Source organism: Vespa crabro, chromosome 1, assembly GCF_910589235.1.
Source record: "Vespa crabro chromosome 1, iyVesCrab1.2, whole genome shotgun sequence".
Classification (NCBI taxonomy): domain Eukaryota; kingdom Metazoa; phylum Arthropoda; class Insecta; order Hymenoptera; family Vespidae; genus Vespa; species Vespa crabro.
In genome coordinates, this window is record NC_060955.1 from 19,199,212 (window position 1) to 19,212,020 (window position 12,809).

Below are 12,809 nucleotides of genomic sequence, written 5' to 3' on the forward strand. Positions count from 1 at the left end.
ATAAACTTCTTCGAATCAATTAATAATACGTAACGATCATCGTTCGTTCTATAACGTCAATCTAAATAATAGAAATCTTTTATAAAGTTCTCGTCTAACGAGAGATATTAAAGGCGAATTTATTAATACTCAATTTACCGTTGACACACGTAGCGAAGAGAAATTTCGTAGGAAAAATTTCAAATGCATGAAAAGCTCATTTGTAGAAGAACAAAATTAAAAGAAAAAAAAAAAAAAAAAAAAAAAAAAAGAAAAAAAAAGGAAAAAAGGATAAAAACGTTTAAACGAACGTCGTTCATCGCGCATAACTCGACGCATAAATGACGTTAAGTATGTACGCTTATGTATTCGAGATATCCGTGAAAGTTAGAGCGCTAATTGCTTTAAGTAAGGGGGCGCAATGTCGATTTAACGAGTGAAGACATCATTAAGAGAAACGGTTGTCCTCGCTTATCGAGAATCGTTTACCACGGGCATTGGAGTCTCGTCGGAACGATCTATCTCGCTCTCCATCGCTGTATTTATTAACCTTTCCACCGTTGACAATTAAATCACGCTTTGTTCTATTCCATTTCTCAACGACATGGCTCGTGCGCGTATACTTCGGCGAACGACGAATCGGCGTAAAGCTGTCGAGCATAGATAAGACCGTTAACTTTACGATATATCCACTCTCTCTCGAAATACATTCACTCGGGGTATAACTTTCGAATGTTCTCTCTGTGCATCATGGTTCATCGAAATACATACATACATACATACATACATACATACATACATACATACATACATACATACATACATACATACATACATATATATATATTTATATATATATATGTATATATGTATATTTATTTATAATGCGTAGCGAGAAAATTACTTATACATAGATAAGAACATATAAGTATACGTTGAAAGGAAAGTTTGCTCCCTTAACGAATAACGATAAAGTAAAAAGATAGGATCGCCAAACGATAGGATCGGCAAACGATAGGATCGGCAAACGATAATTGATATCGTCTAGTGTAATCGATGGTAAAAGCCAGAACTTGGGGGGTACGAATCGATGATCATACGAAGCTTCGAACGGCATTGAACTACCGTTTAAGCTCCTCGTAAAGTCGTATTAACGTGGCGTTAGGAGAACGCGTGTATCACAGTGGGAATAAAATACGAGCGATTTCGCGAGGAAGGAGAACATCTCCGTAGGAGAAGGGTATAGTGGACTGATCGGGAACGATCGAGTTTCCTAGCTCTCTCTCTCTCTCTCTCTCTCTCTCTCTCTCTCTCTCTCTCTCTCTCTTTTTCTCTCTTTCTCTCGCCCGTTCTCCGTTGGTACGTCGAGAAAGAGCAACTGTGTAAATCACGGGCGAGTATGCGAAATAGAAAAAACCGAGGTGAGATAATGGCAGCACAAAGGAGATAGGAGTGATACGAGAAACGCATAATAATAGTACTTTCATAATTCACACGCAAGTGATTCAGTCACCTTCTTACGTAACACATTGCGTGCACGCAAACGTCCTAAGAAACGAACTGTCTGCTTTCTTGATATACCTTCATACATACGTTTACTTTTACGATTATACGTATAATCGAGCATCTAAGAGGAGATGATATAAATTTTCATATTTTATTGTCAGGATCGAGCTTGAAATCGGTGAAAATTCTTCTTCGTAATGGGATAATATAAGATAAACGCTTTCTCCCTTTTCAACTCTGACATTACTATCCTTCCCGACTTTTTTCCATAATTATATTCGATGATCCATCGATTCGATAAAACAGTCGGACAATACAGGAATATTTGATCTGCGCGAGTACGGTTAGAATATAACAAGTAGAAAAACGTTTTCACAAGTCGGTTACTCACTCTCCCGTAGCTGGCCCAAAGAAATTCTTGACCTCGCTTCGCTCGGTAACACTCTAACCCCAGTTGGATATTCCGATTGCATAGCAAATAGTAGCCAATGTACCGGTCCCTTGCATTCGTTATATCGTTTTATGCACAACCTCTATAATCGTCTGTTCCGAGCCGTTCATTGAAACGCTACTGCACGAGCACAAAGCATACGGTTTTCAGTTTTAACATGTGCAGATACCAACTCAGTGATACTGGTTCCTGGATATTCGTCGTCCGATCACGTAGAGTAAAAAAAGATACGTCGTACGATTAGATAAATTTTCTTGGCCCAGTTAGAGAAAGATTAGATGAACTATGGTATCCATTTTATTTCGATTAGTTTTTTTCTATTCGTTCGTTATTGACAATGCGGATGTAGATGAGAGGATTGAAATTTGCCCGATGGAAGGCAATGAATTCTTCCAAAGACTCGGACACTTGTCTCGAGAAGAAGAAGAAGGAGAAGAAGAAGAAGAAGAAGAAGAAGAAGAAGAAGTAGAAGAAGAAGAAGAAGAAGAAGAAGTAGAAGTAGAGGAAGAAGAAAAAAAAGAACAAAATAGAAAGTGATCCATCGACGGGGAGGTTCACTTCAAAGAATCCGCGTTTGCAGTACGTCGTCGCTTGTATAAAAGGAAGAGAAGGAGTTGCGATAGCGTCTAGTAACAGACTCACCGCCGCATAGAAATTCACCATAGACGACGATATCGGCGGAACCACGAGCTTGGTATACCGGTAGCATAGCAACTAGTGGCTGGATGTTCCCGACCTTATGTACACGCCATATATCACCACACGTATACCTCTCGCGTGCCCGAACTCGTTCGTCGAAACACACCTATACATGTAGGTATTATTTCCTAGTAAGAACCTATATTCGTGACAGAAAAGAAGTTACGTGTAGGTGTATAAATATACGTAGGTACGTGGTGGCCCCTAGAACTGAGAGAGGAGACAGATGCGTAGTGCGCACGCATTTGCGTACTCGACACGCGAGCCAGCACCTCTTTTTTTCTTTTCTCTCTCCTTTGCACGATCCTTACAAGAGAGAGAGAGAGAGAGAGAGAGAGAGAAAGAGAGAGAAAGAAAGAAAAAGAAAGAGCCTAGGGCGACGTCGAGACAATCGTAGGGTTGGCACGCTTAACAACCGTTTCTTTACCATGTACTAACGCATTACTTTCGAGCAACTCGTTCGAATGACTTCAAATAAAAAGAAAAAAAAAAAAAAGAGAGAATAAAAAAAAAACAAGAAAGTTCACGTTTACTCCATCTATACTTTATGAAACAATCGAAAAAAGTTATATAATTTTTGTAAATCTATTTAAGTATATAAAATTTATTATTGTTTAAATGTAATAATCTTGTATAAAAGTTCGAACGTGTCTCATCAATGATTTAGCGATCTTTCTGATAGATCGCAAAATAGATCATCACCGGAAAGGAAGTCATTCGAGCACGTGCGCTAAGAAGGGAGAGTCGCTGCTAATTCGATCTTCCAACGAGCAGCTGTTCTTCTCTCAAACTACCGTCGGTAAAAAGAAACGCGAGAACTTAGAAGAAGCGATCCTAGTCGCGAGCCGTAAGTTAGCGAATACATACGAACAGGACAGGCAGACAGACAAACGCAGGAGAATCTGAAGAAAAAGAAAGAAAGAAGGGTCTTTCTGGCTTTTGGTCGAAAGATTACGACGGTGGTAGCACGTGCCCCATTCAAGACTGGAAGGGGAGCCAGCACCACCCTCGTAACTTAAACTAAGCTAATCCTACCTCCTTACCAAAGCTATTCAAGGCATGACGAGGCAAGCTCCTTTGTAGTCCGCCTTGGATCAGAGTCCTCGTCGATTCAACAGCTTCTTTCCTTCTCTTTTTCATTACGACCACCCTCTGCTCTCTCTCTCTCTCTCTCTCTCTCTCTCTCTCTTACTTTTTCTTTCTTTCTTTTTCTCTTCATTCGTTCTCACTTTTTTATCACTCCATCCATCAGGAAGCTGCAACGTTCGCCCTAGCTTTTAATTCCCTTGCTTTTCGACTTGGAGACTACCGATTGGAACGGATTAAAGAGAGAAAGAGAGAGAAAGAGAGAGAGAGAGAGAGAGAGAGAGAGAAGATCGTAATAAACAGAAAGATTAGGAATACTCAAACGTTATTATCGTACTTACTTTAAACTCGTTTCTCGTCTATGAGCATGAGAAATGACTTTGAAATTGGATCGGAATGGAAAAATGTTGAGAGCAACGGATAGAATGTAACGTTGTAACACGCGTGAGCAAGGGCTACCGTGGAGAGATAGAAATCATAACCAGCTCGTATTCCTATCCATATCCTCTTTCCTCTTTGAAAGCCGGTAGGAAAATGTGGAAAAAGAAAATGAAAAAAAAAAGAAAGAAAGAAAAGAAGTAAAAGAAAAAAAGAGAGTAAAAGAAACAAAATCAAGAAAAGATGTAAGAAGAGAGACACGAGAGGCTCGTGTAGGTAGGCATCGATTTGTTAGCGTGGCTGGACACGCCGAGCAAACGATCGTCGCGTGCGTGTAGCTACTCGCGTTTGGCTTGCCTACAATAAATCAGAAGAAGTTTAGGATAGTTAGAACGTTTACACGCCCTTCGGATCCCAACGGGATTCCATTTACGAACGTCGCAAAGGATCGATTTTTGCGGGCGTCTTCTTCTTTGACTCATCGTGCGCTACGACATTAAGAAGACCCTACCGAAGGAAAAGGTCTTGAGAAAAAAGGACCACCCGTCGATTCTGTTTGGTCCATTTAAGACAGGACACAATAGTAACACGCCTTGAAATCGCTATGGACACCACCGTCAGCGTGTTACTGACCATTGTCCTCCATTCTGAGATATAACCATAAAAACCGTTGGGTGTCCTTGATTCTGAAGGAAGTTAGCCAATATTTAACGAACGTGCGGATTCAGGATAAATTCAGGCGTGTGATGATCTTAATTTTCTTCGATAATATAATTAATCTAATTAATTGTTGCGACGGTAATTCGAAGAAATGAAATATTCTCGAAAACGGATATTCGAGATAATGATCGTTATTCAAATACCTTCACTAACAAATTACTTCCTTCTTCTTTTTCTTTTTTCTTCTTTTCGTTTCTTTTTCTTTTTTCTTTTTTTCTTTTTTTCTTTTTTTCTTTTTTTCTAAGGGCTAGAGAGATGCAAGACAAGCGAATGTTCCTGAAACATTTTGCGTCGGTGCCGTTGAATGGAAGGCACTCGCGGCGCAGAACTACCGAAGAGGTGCCGCAGGCAGTGTATAGTAACAAGGCTTTATTATGGGTAGCGAAATTAAAGTGTAACGTGCAATTACGCGTCAATTCTGTCAACATACTTCGTAACGCCGTAGGACGCCTTCCATTCGTTCGGCCTAAAAGCGTCATTTACGTGATACGCGTCACCGCGAATCACAATGAGCGTCACGTTGCAATTCTTTTCTATAGACTTACGTGCATATATATATACATGTGTATGTGTGTGTGTATATATATATATATATATACATATATATATTCGTAGAACATATGCTTCTACATTCACATCGTGCAAGACGGCTAACTAAAGTAAGTGTAGGTACACTCGGTACAATAATTTTCTCGTTCTTATAAATTTATACCAATCCTTAATATATTCGCGAAACTTATGAAATATCGATATAATCTTGATTATCGTACGATTAAGGATATAATTTAAAAAGTCATAAACCATTGGACGACCCTTTAAAATACATCTCGATGTCTCTTGATACATGAACCAGATACAGTAGACGGACATCGATCGTCTTCACCGTGAAGGAAGACGACCTGCTTTCGGTCTGGTTATTGCGCCCTAATACGGAAAGAACAAATTGAGAGAGTAAAGACTACAACGCACCCCCTGCAGCTTTGCCTTGCTCCCGCGCCATTGTGTATCATGGGTAGAAGCATATAACAAAGAATGTGAGAAAGAGAGAGAGAGAGAGAAAGAGAGAGAGAATGAGAGAAAGAGAAAGAATCTGAAAGGTACATACGGCAATGCACCCACGTATAAACACATACATACGTTCTCACACGTTTCGTGTGGGGAAGCAAGCTGCAACAAGCAAACTTCGTCATAACGGTCGAGACGACGACGACGACGACGACGACGACGGAGACGACGAGGAATACGGGCGACAAGACGTCCAAGCAGCCCATTATTGCATACAGACGACCATCTTTATGTGAGATCTTACACGAAGTCCCATGGGTTCCCGTGGCGCACGCCCATGACGGGGGAGAGTAAAAGAGAGAGAGAGAGAGAAAGAGAAGGGATGCTTACCTTGTGGTTTCGACTATTTCTCTTTCTCCCTTCTCGTCCTTCCTCAGTCAGTAATACTACCTTCTTCGTCTTATTCGCTCTATCCTTCTCCCTTCTCTTTCCCTTTCGCCGCCTCGTAAATCTCTTCGGGTGTTGAAACTTTCGACCAAGACGGGACTTTATACGAACGAGGAAGAATTACGTTCCCCGTTACCGTTTTACACGTCAGTCTATTAACTAATATTAATCATGATTGTATATAGAAATTTTTTAATAGACGATCGATAGATCGTCTTTTGTCTATCGATTATTTAACATAATCAAATATAATCGAAATATAGTGTAATTTCGAAATTTACGTGACTTTTTAAAATCATACCGTTTGAATGGAAAAAAAAAAAAAAAAGAAAATGAAAGAGTAAAGAAAAAAGATAAAAAAAAAAAAAAAGAAAAACAAAAAGAAGAGAAGAAAAGAAACTTCATATATCGTGGATCCGTTGAAGATCAATGATATCATTTTTATTGGATAACATATTTAAAAACTGATCGTATAAGCAAAATGTTTTGACATTGTCAGTCTCGCGTCATTAATTTACCAATACGCTGAGGAGTCCTCTCTCGCTAGAGCTAGAATATCTATACGATTTAGCTGTTAAAACATAAGGTTCGCGAACCCCACAGTGTTCATCAAATTCCGTGCTCCGCGATGCGTTCTCCTTGCTAGCTCGCGTCCTTCTTCGGCGATGCTGCTACCGCCGGCGTTCGTTACGGTTACGAGGAAATCTTTCTCTCTATAGGGGTCTCGTAAACGAGAGTAGCAACAGGTGGCAAAGAAAAGGTGCCATGTACGTGGGAAAAGCGTAACCAACGGATATTTCCTTTATAGGACTTTCAAGAATAATTCAACGGGTTCGTTCGATTAAAATTCTTTTTCTTTCTTTCCAATTTAAACTTTTAGAGAATTCTCGTGCGTCACGAATTCGTTAGAAGAGAGAAAGATAGAGAGAGAAAGATAGAGAGAGAAAGAGAGAGAAGGAAGGGGAAAAAAAGGAGAGGATAAAAAAAATATAGCAAACCGATCGCATAAGTAGAGCATCCAGAGAAGACGCGTTAAATCAGGTCGAATCTCGTACGGCCGTGAAACGAAGAATTAATGGCTGACACGTATCGTCTTTTCTCGCTTCGATTTAAATGGTAGAGTAGGTGGCGAGCAGAGCGGTATGAGAGAATACACTATACTCGCGGTTTCTCGCAAGAAGAAGTAGGCGGTATACTCGTTGATACGTGGAACCAATCGTTCGTCTCGTTTCCTTCTTCCGAGTGACTCGATCGAACGTTTCCTCTCTCGTTCAGCCTTCGCAGGTGAGAGGCAAGGTAGTCATCGGTCTTTTTAACGCTTCTCGTAGGTTGTAGGTTGCGAGCTAACTTATACATATGTGTGTGTGTGTGTGTGTGTGTGTGTGTGTGTGCCTATATATATATATATGTATGTATATATATGTGTATATACATATATATATATATATATATATATATATATATATATATATATATATATATATATATCTTTCTTTTGCTCCCTTTATCTATTTGTCTTCGTCTCTACTACTTCTCGATGCTAACCGAGCCGGTCTGAAGCCTTAGTTTCTCCCACCGTTCGTTCGTTTCGAACGAGAATATCGTGAAAGAAGTTCATTAATTGGCCGACGTACGAAGTAGACGCGAAAGAAACGATATAGTCGAAGCTATGTATGTTTCTCTCTCTTTCTCTCTCTCTCTCTTCACCCCTCGAGCTGTCGAGATCCAACGAACGATGTTAAAATGGAATGGTAGGGGCAAATCCTAATGAGGAGCCCCCTACTACCATCGACTACCGACCGCCGGCGCAAAGTAAATGAGCAGGTGCCTCTGGTATGCGCCCCGCCTACGCTTTCCACTTGCTCTCTCGTCTTCTCTACGTTACTTCAACGACGTTGACTCTTCCCTTTTCTCCTCCATATCCAGATAGCATCGTGGAAAAACGGAACGTGATATATCGCCTTGCTACATCGTCTTGCATACATACTTATGTATATACATACATACATACATATATACATAGTTTAGCTTACGAAGAAATCGGCTTTCCATTTTCAGATTAGGACGAACGCATTAGAATGCATTAGGTATGCTAACGTCGTAATTCGGAGCATACGAGAAAGTATCCTACGTATGTAGTATATCTATAAGTTTTAGATCTACCAATGAGATATCAAATGGTTATCATAAAGAATGAATCACATTAAAATTTTATTAATTACCATTTATATATATATATATATATATATATATATATATATATATATATATATACATATACATATGTACGTCGAACGTTCTCTTTGAACCTTCGACCTCGAAGCTGAGACCTTCTCAAGGAGAACGAGAAAGAAAGAGAGAGATAGATAGATAGATAGATAGAGAGAGAGAGAGAGAGAGAGAGAGAGATAGCTCGCGACAGCGGTTATATCGAGAAGAGAATTCTCGGAGCTAGACTCCTCTAGTAGGGTGTATATACGTCCGCGAAGTGGTCTTCGAGACAGAGCAAATGTGAGTATTTTTTAACTCGGTCTTGTACGACCGTGCCATGACCGGCTTGTATGTACGTACTACGTACGTGCTCTCGCGCGAACCTCGTGTTTGCTTAAAATCTTGACGCATGACCGTGCGACTCGGACGAGTCTCTGTTTTCAGGACTGGGACGAAGTCGAAGAGAAAGCTGACTTCTCTCTCGACTCTTCGTTGTCTTTGATTTTTTTCTTTTCTTTTCTTTTCTTTTCTTTTCTTTCCTTTTCTTTTCTTTCCTTTTCTTTTCTTTCCTTTTCTTTTCTTCCTTTTATCTTTCTTTTCTTTTTTTCTTCTTCTTTTCTCCCTCCGCTCCCCCACCCCCACCCCACTCCCACCCATCTCAACGAAACTTACCTATATAACTTTAACGCTCATCATTCGTTATAAACCAATAAGAAAATTTTCCTTGAAAAAAAAAAAAAAAGAAAAAAAAAATTCGTTCCTTCATTTTCGTCTAAATAAACGTTAGGTAATACGCGTAGGATTAAAACAGTCTCTCGTAGCATTTCGAAAGGAAAAAAAAAAAAAGGAACGAAGAGTAAAAAAAAACCAAAAAAAGAAGAGAAAAAGAAAAAAAAAAAGATAGAAAGAAAGGAAAAGAAAAGGAAAGAGAAAAAAAAGGAAGAATGAAAGATAAAGAAGCAAAACGTTAGAGAGGCATACGAAACGATTCTCAAGATAAAAAAGGAGAAGCAAAGTTTGAGTTTGTTTAATATACACCTCCGCGTTTATCCGAGCGCGGTGAGTCAACGTGGCGGCTTTAAAACGCAGCGTCGAGGCTGTCGGTTCTCCATAAGAGAGAAGTCATCGGCCGTCCTTCGTTCGGCTCTCGCGGTATCGGCGACCTTAACTACGAGCGCGTCTCGTCCTTCCTCTTCACGGCTTCCTCCTTCTTCTCTTCCTTCTCTTTCTACTTATTTGAGAGAGAGAGAGAGAGAGAGAGAGAGAGAGAGAGAGAGCAACGACGAGAGAACCGTCTTCGTCTCGCGGTATGTAAATACGAACAACGGAGAAGAAGGCTCTCTCTCCTCTTCGCTGGACCGACCGACAGACCGACCGACCGACCGACCGACCGACCGCGGTGCATCGTATCGTATTCTGCCGCCATTTGTCTTCGCGATCCCGGATTACGTTACCACGATGATACACGATGACATTTATTTTGGGATTTGTACGGGTCGCCGTACCATCTCTCTTTCTTTCTTTCTTTCTTTCTTTCTTTCGTTCTTTCTCTTTCGTTCGATCTCTCTCTCTCTATATCTTTCTCATCCTTTCGTCGAAAGATACGATCCTTCCACGAGTACGATTATTACGCGAGAAGGAGCCGGGGCGATCGAAGAATCGTCTATAAATTTATGTCGAAGAATGGCCGATGGACGGACGATAAATCGAGACGAGCGGTAGCCTTAATTGCTTTTACGAGCGCGTCCCTTTGAGAGTAATTTTCACTCGACGCCGTGTACCGACGAGCGACGTCTCGGATTCTTCTTTTTCTTCTTCTTCGCGTTTTCAAGGAGAGAAGAACCTTCCACTCTTCATTTTCTCTCTCTTTATATATATATATATATATATATATATATATATAAAAAGAGAGAGAAAATATATATATATAGTCTTTTTCCTTTTTATTATAATAATTATTGGACATTGGTATTTTTTTTTCTTTTGGCTTTCCTTCTTCTTTTTCTTGTTTCTTTTTTCTTTTTTTTTTTTCCTTCTTCTTCTTCTTCTTAATGTTATTACAATCTACGAACTAAGAAGAGAAGAAGATCGATCGCGTGAAAATCATATAAACGCAGATGTTGTATCAAGGTAAAATGGGCAGGCCCGCGGTGGCATCGGCCAAGATACGTAAAAAGGGAGCGCGTGGCAAAGATCAAACAGCTGGATCATCTCGTGCGTGCGCGCCTTTAGGTAAGGATCTCTTTCTTACGGGGAAAAAAAAAAGGTGGGTACTGGCCTCGACCCAGGTGCAAACCGTCGTAAGCTTCGTCGTAAGGGCGTGCGTAACAATGCGCGCGAGCGCACGTGCGTGGAATACTCTAAGCACATAGATCGATATGTAACCCGTCCAAGAAAGAACTTAATCAGATGTAGGGAGTCATTTTCTTTTTTTACTTTTTCTTTTTCTTTTTTTTTCTTTTTTTTTCGTTTTTGATAACATCCGACTAGATATTGTATTGATATTATAAATTATTTTCCATTCCTTTTTCTTTTTTTTTATTTTTTTTTTATTTTCTTCCTGCAATCTCTGGTGGAAAAGTCTGCAACAAAAAAGAAGCGAGAGAGAGAGAGAGAGAGAGAGAGAGAGAGAGAAACGAAAAAAAAAGAAAAAGAAGAAGAAATGAAAATAATTTCTAGAACGAAGAAATAAATTATGAATGATGATAAATGTGATTTTTCATGATAACAGAATGTTCTGTAATGGAATGTTGATTAACAAATGATGAATTTATATAGGGAAAATAAAGAAATAAAAAGAAAAGAAAAAACAAGTTTTGAAGGAGAAATGTATAAGTGCACGGGGTCTCGTAATTGTCTTTTTTTGTAACTAGAGATGACACGATGCGTGGGTATCCTAAAGAAAGAGAAAGAGAAAGAGAAAGAGAGAGACAGAGAGAGAGAGAGACTCGTTTCGAAAGTGCAACGGGTTCCTAGGAGGAGGCGTCATCCCGACTGCCAGGCTCATTAAGGCTAATGACGCGGATCGCGCAATTATTCCAATAAGAGGTGGCCCACCGCTAAGTTCGAACCGAACCTATCAATTTGTTATAATTATAACGGCGATATACGCTCTCATCTACCTCTGTACGCACTTACCAAATTACACGTCTCGATTCTACGAACGTCATGTGAGCGTAAAAGCCTACGGTCGAAGTTCTTTCTCGTTCGTCGTTCCTTTCACAGGGGCGGGCGGGAGGAGGGTAGGAGGGAAAGAAGAGGGGAAAAAAAAAGAAAAAAGAAAATGAAAAAGAATAAAAAGGAAAGAAAAAAAAGCATGTCCTGAAAATAGCTTTCTCTTAACGATAATCTCCATTGAACTTTTTCCAATTTTTCAACTACAAATGAGAATTGATTATCGTTGAATAATTATAAGAATGATGAATGGGACGACAGTGATAGAAACTTTTCGACATTAATGCGAAAGATTTTGTTGTATTTGCTTGTGTATGTTCAAACGTAGATTGCATCGATATATACGCGGATGGCACTCCCAGTATATAAACAAAACTCGAGGATCACCGTTCCTCCTGAGGAAAAGGAGTAAAAGAAGGAGGATATATAGGAACTTAATATATTCATGGCACGCGAGTGCCTAAAATAAATCGTCTTAAGTATTCACGCACTTTACGGTTCTCCATCTGGCATTAGAAGACCGATGACGCGCCGAGGCTTTCGTAAAAAAATAAAAAAAAAAAAAAGAAAAAAGTAAATACGAGCGTCTCGAAAAAATTCAAACGGTCGAGCGACCACTTAGCGAGTACTCTCGAGCCGGCGGACACGTGTCCAAAGCGTGGCCATAGGCGCGACCACGTGTCAACACCAGGAGAAGGAAAGGCTTGCGAAGGAAAGTTCTTGGAAAAAGAAAGCGCATCGACCCTTTACCGTATAGAAAAAAAAAAAAAAGAAATGAAAGAAAAAAGGAAAGAAACCAATCCATGGATATCCTCGGATAGAAATAAAAAGATATTTCTATTTATATATGACCGAATCGATGTTTGCGTATTTAATATATCGAGAAATGGGAGAGATAGAAGGAAAAGTAAAAAGAGAGAGAAAAAAAGAAAAATAGTTCTATCAGGCGAAGAAGGGTAAGAGCTTAACAGAGTTTGCGCGCGCACGTAAGCTCCAACACCCTTGGCGCGTGGGCAGTGCTACGGAGGAAAGGCAGTATAAGAGACCTTCCCTCGCACGTTTGGTCACTCTTTCAAGAGAGACACCTACGTAAGAGAGTATACTCTCGGGCGTGCATAAAAGAGAAGAAGAAGAAGAAGAAAGAACGAGAGGA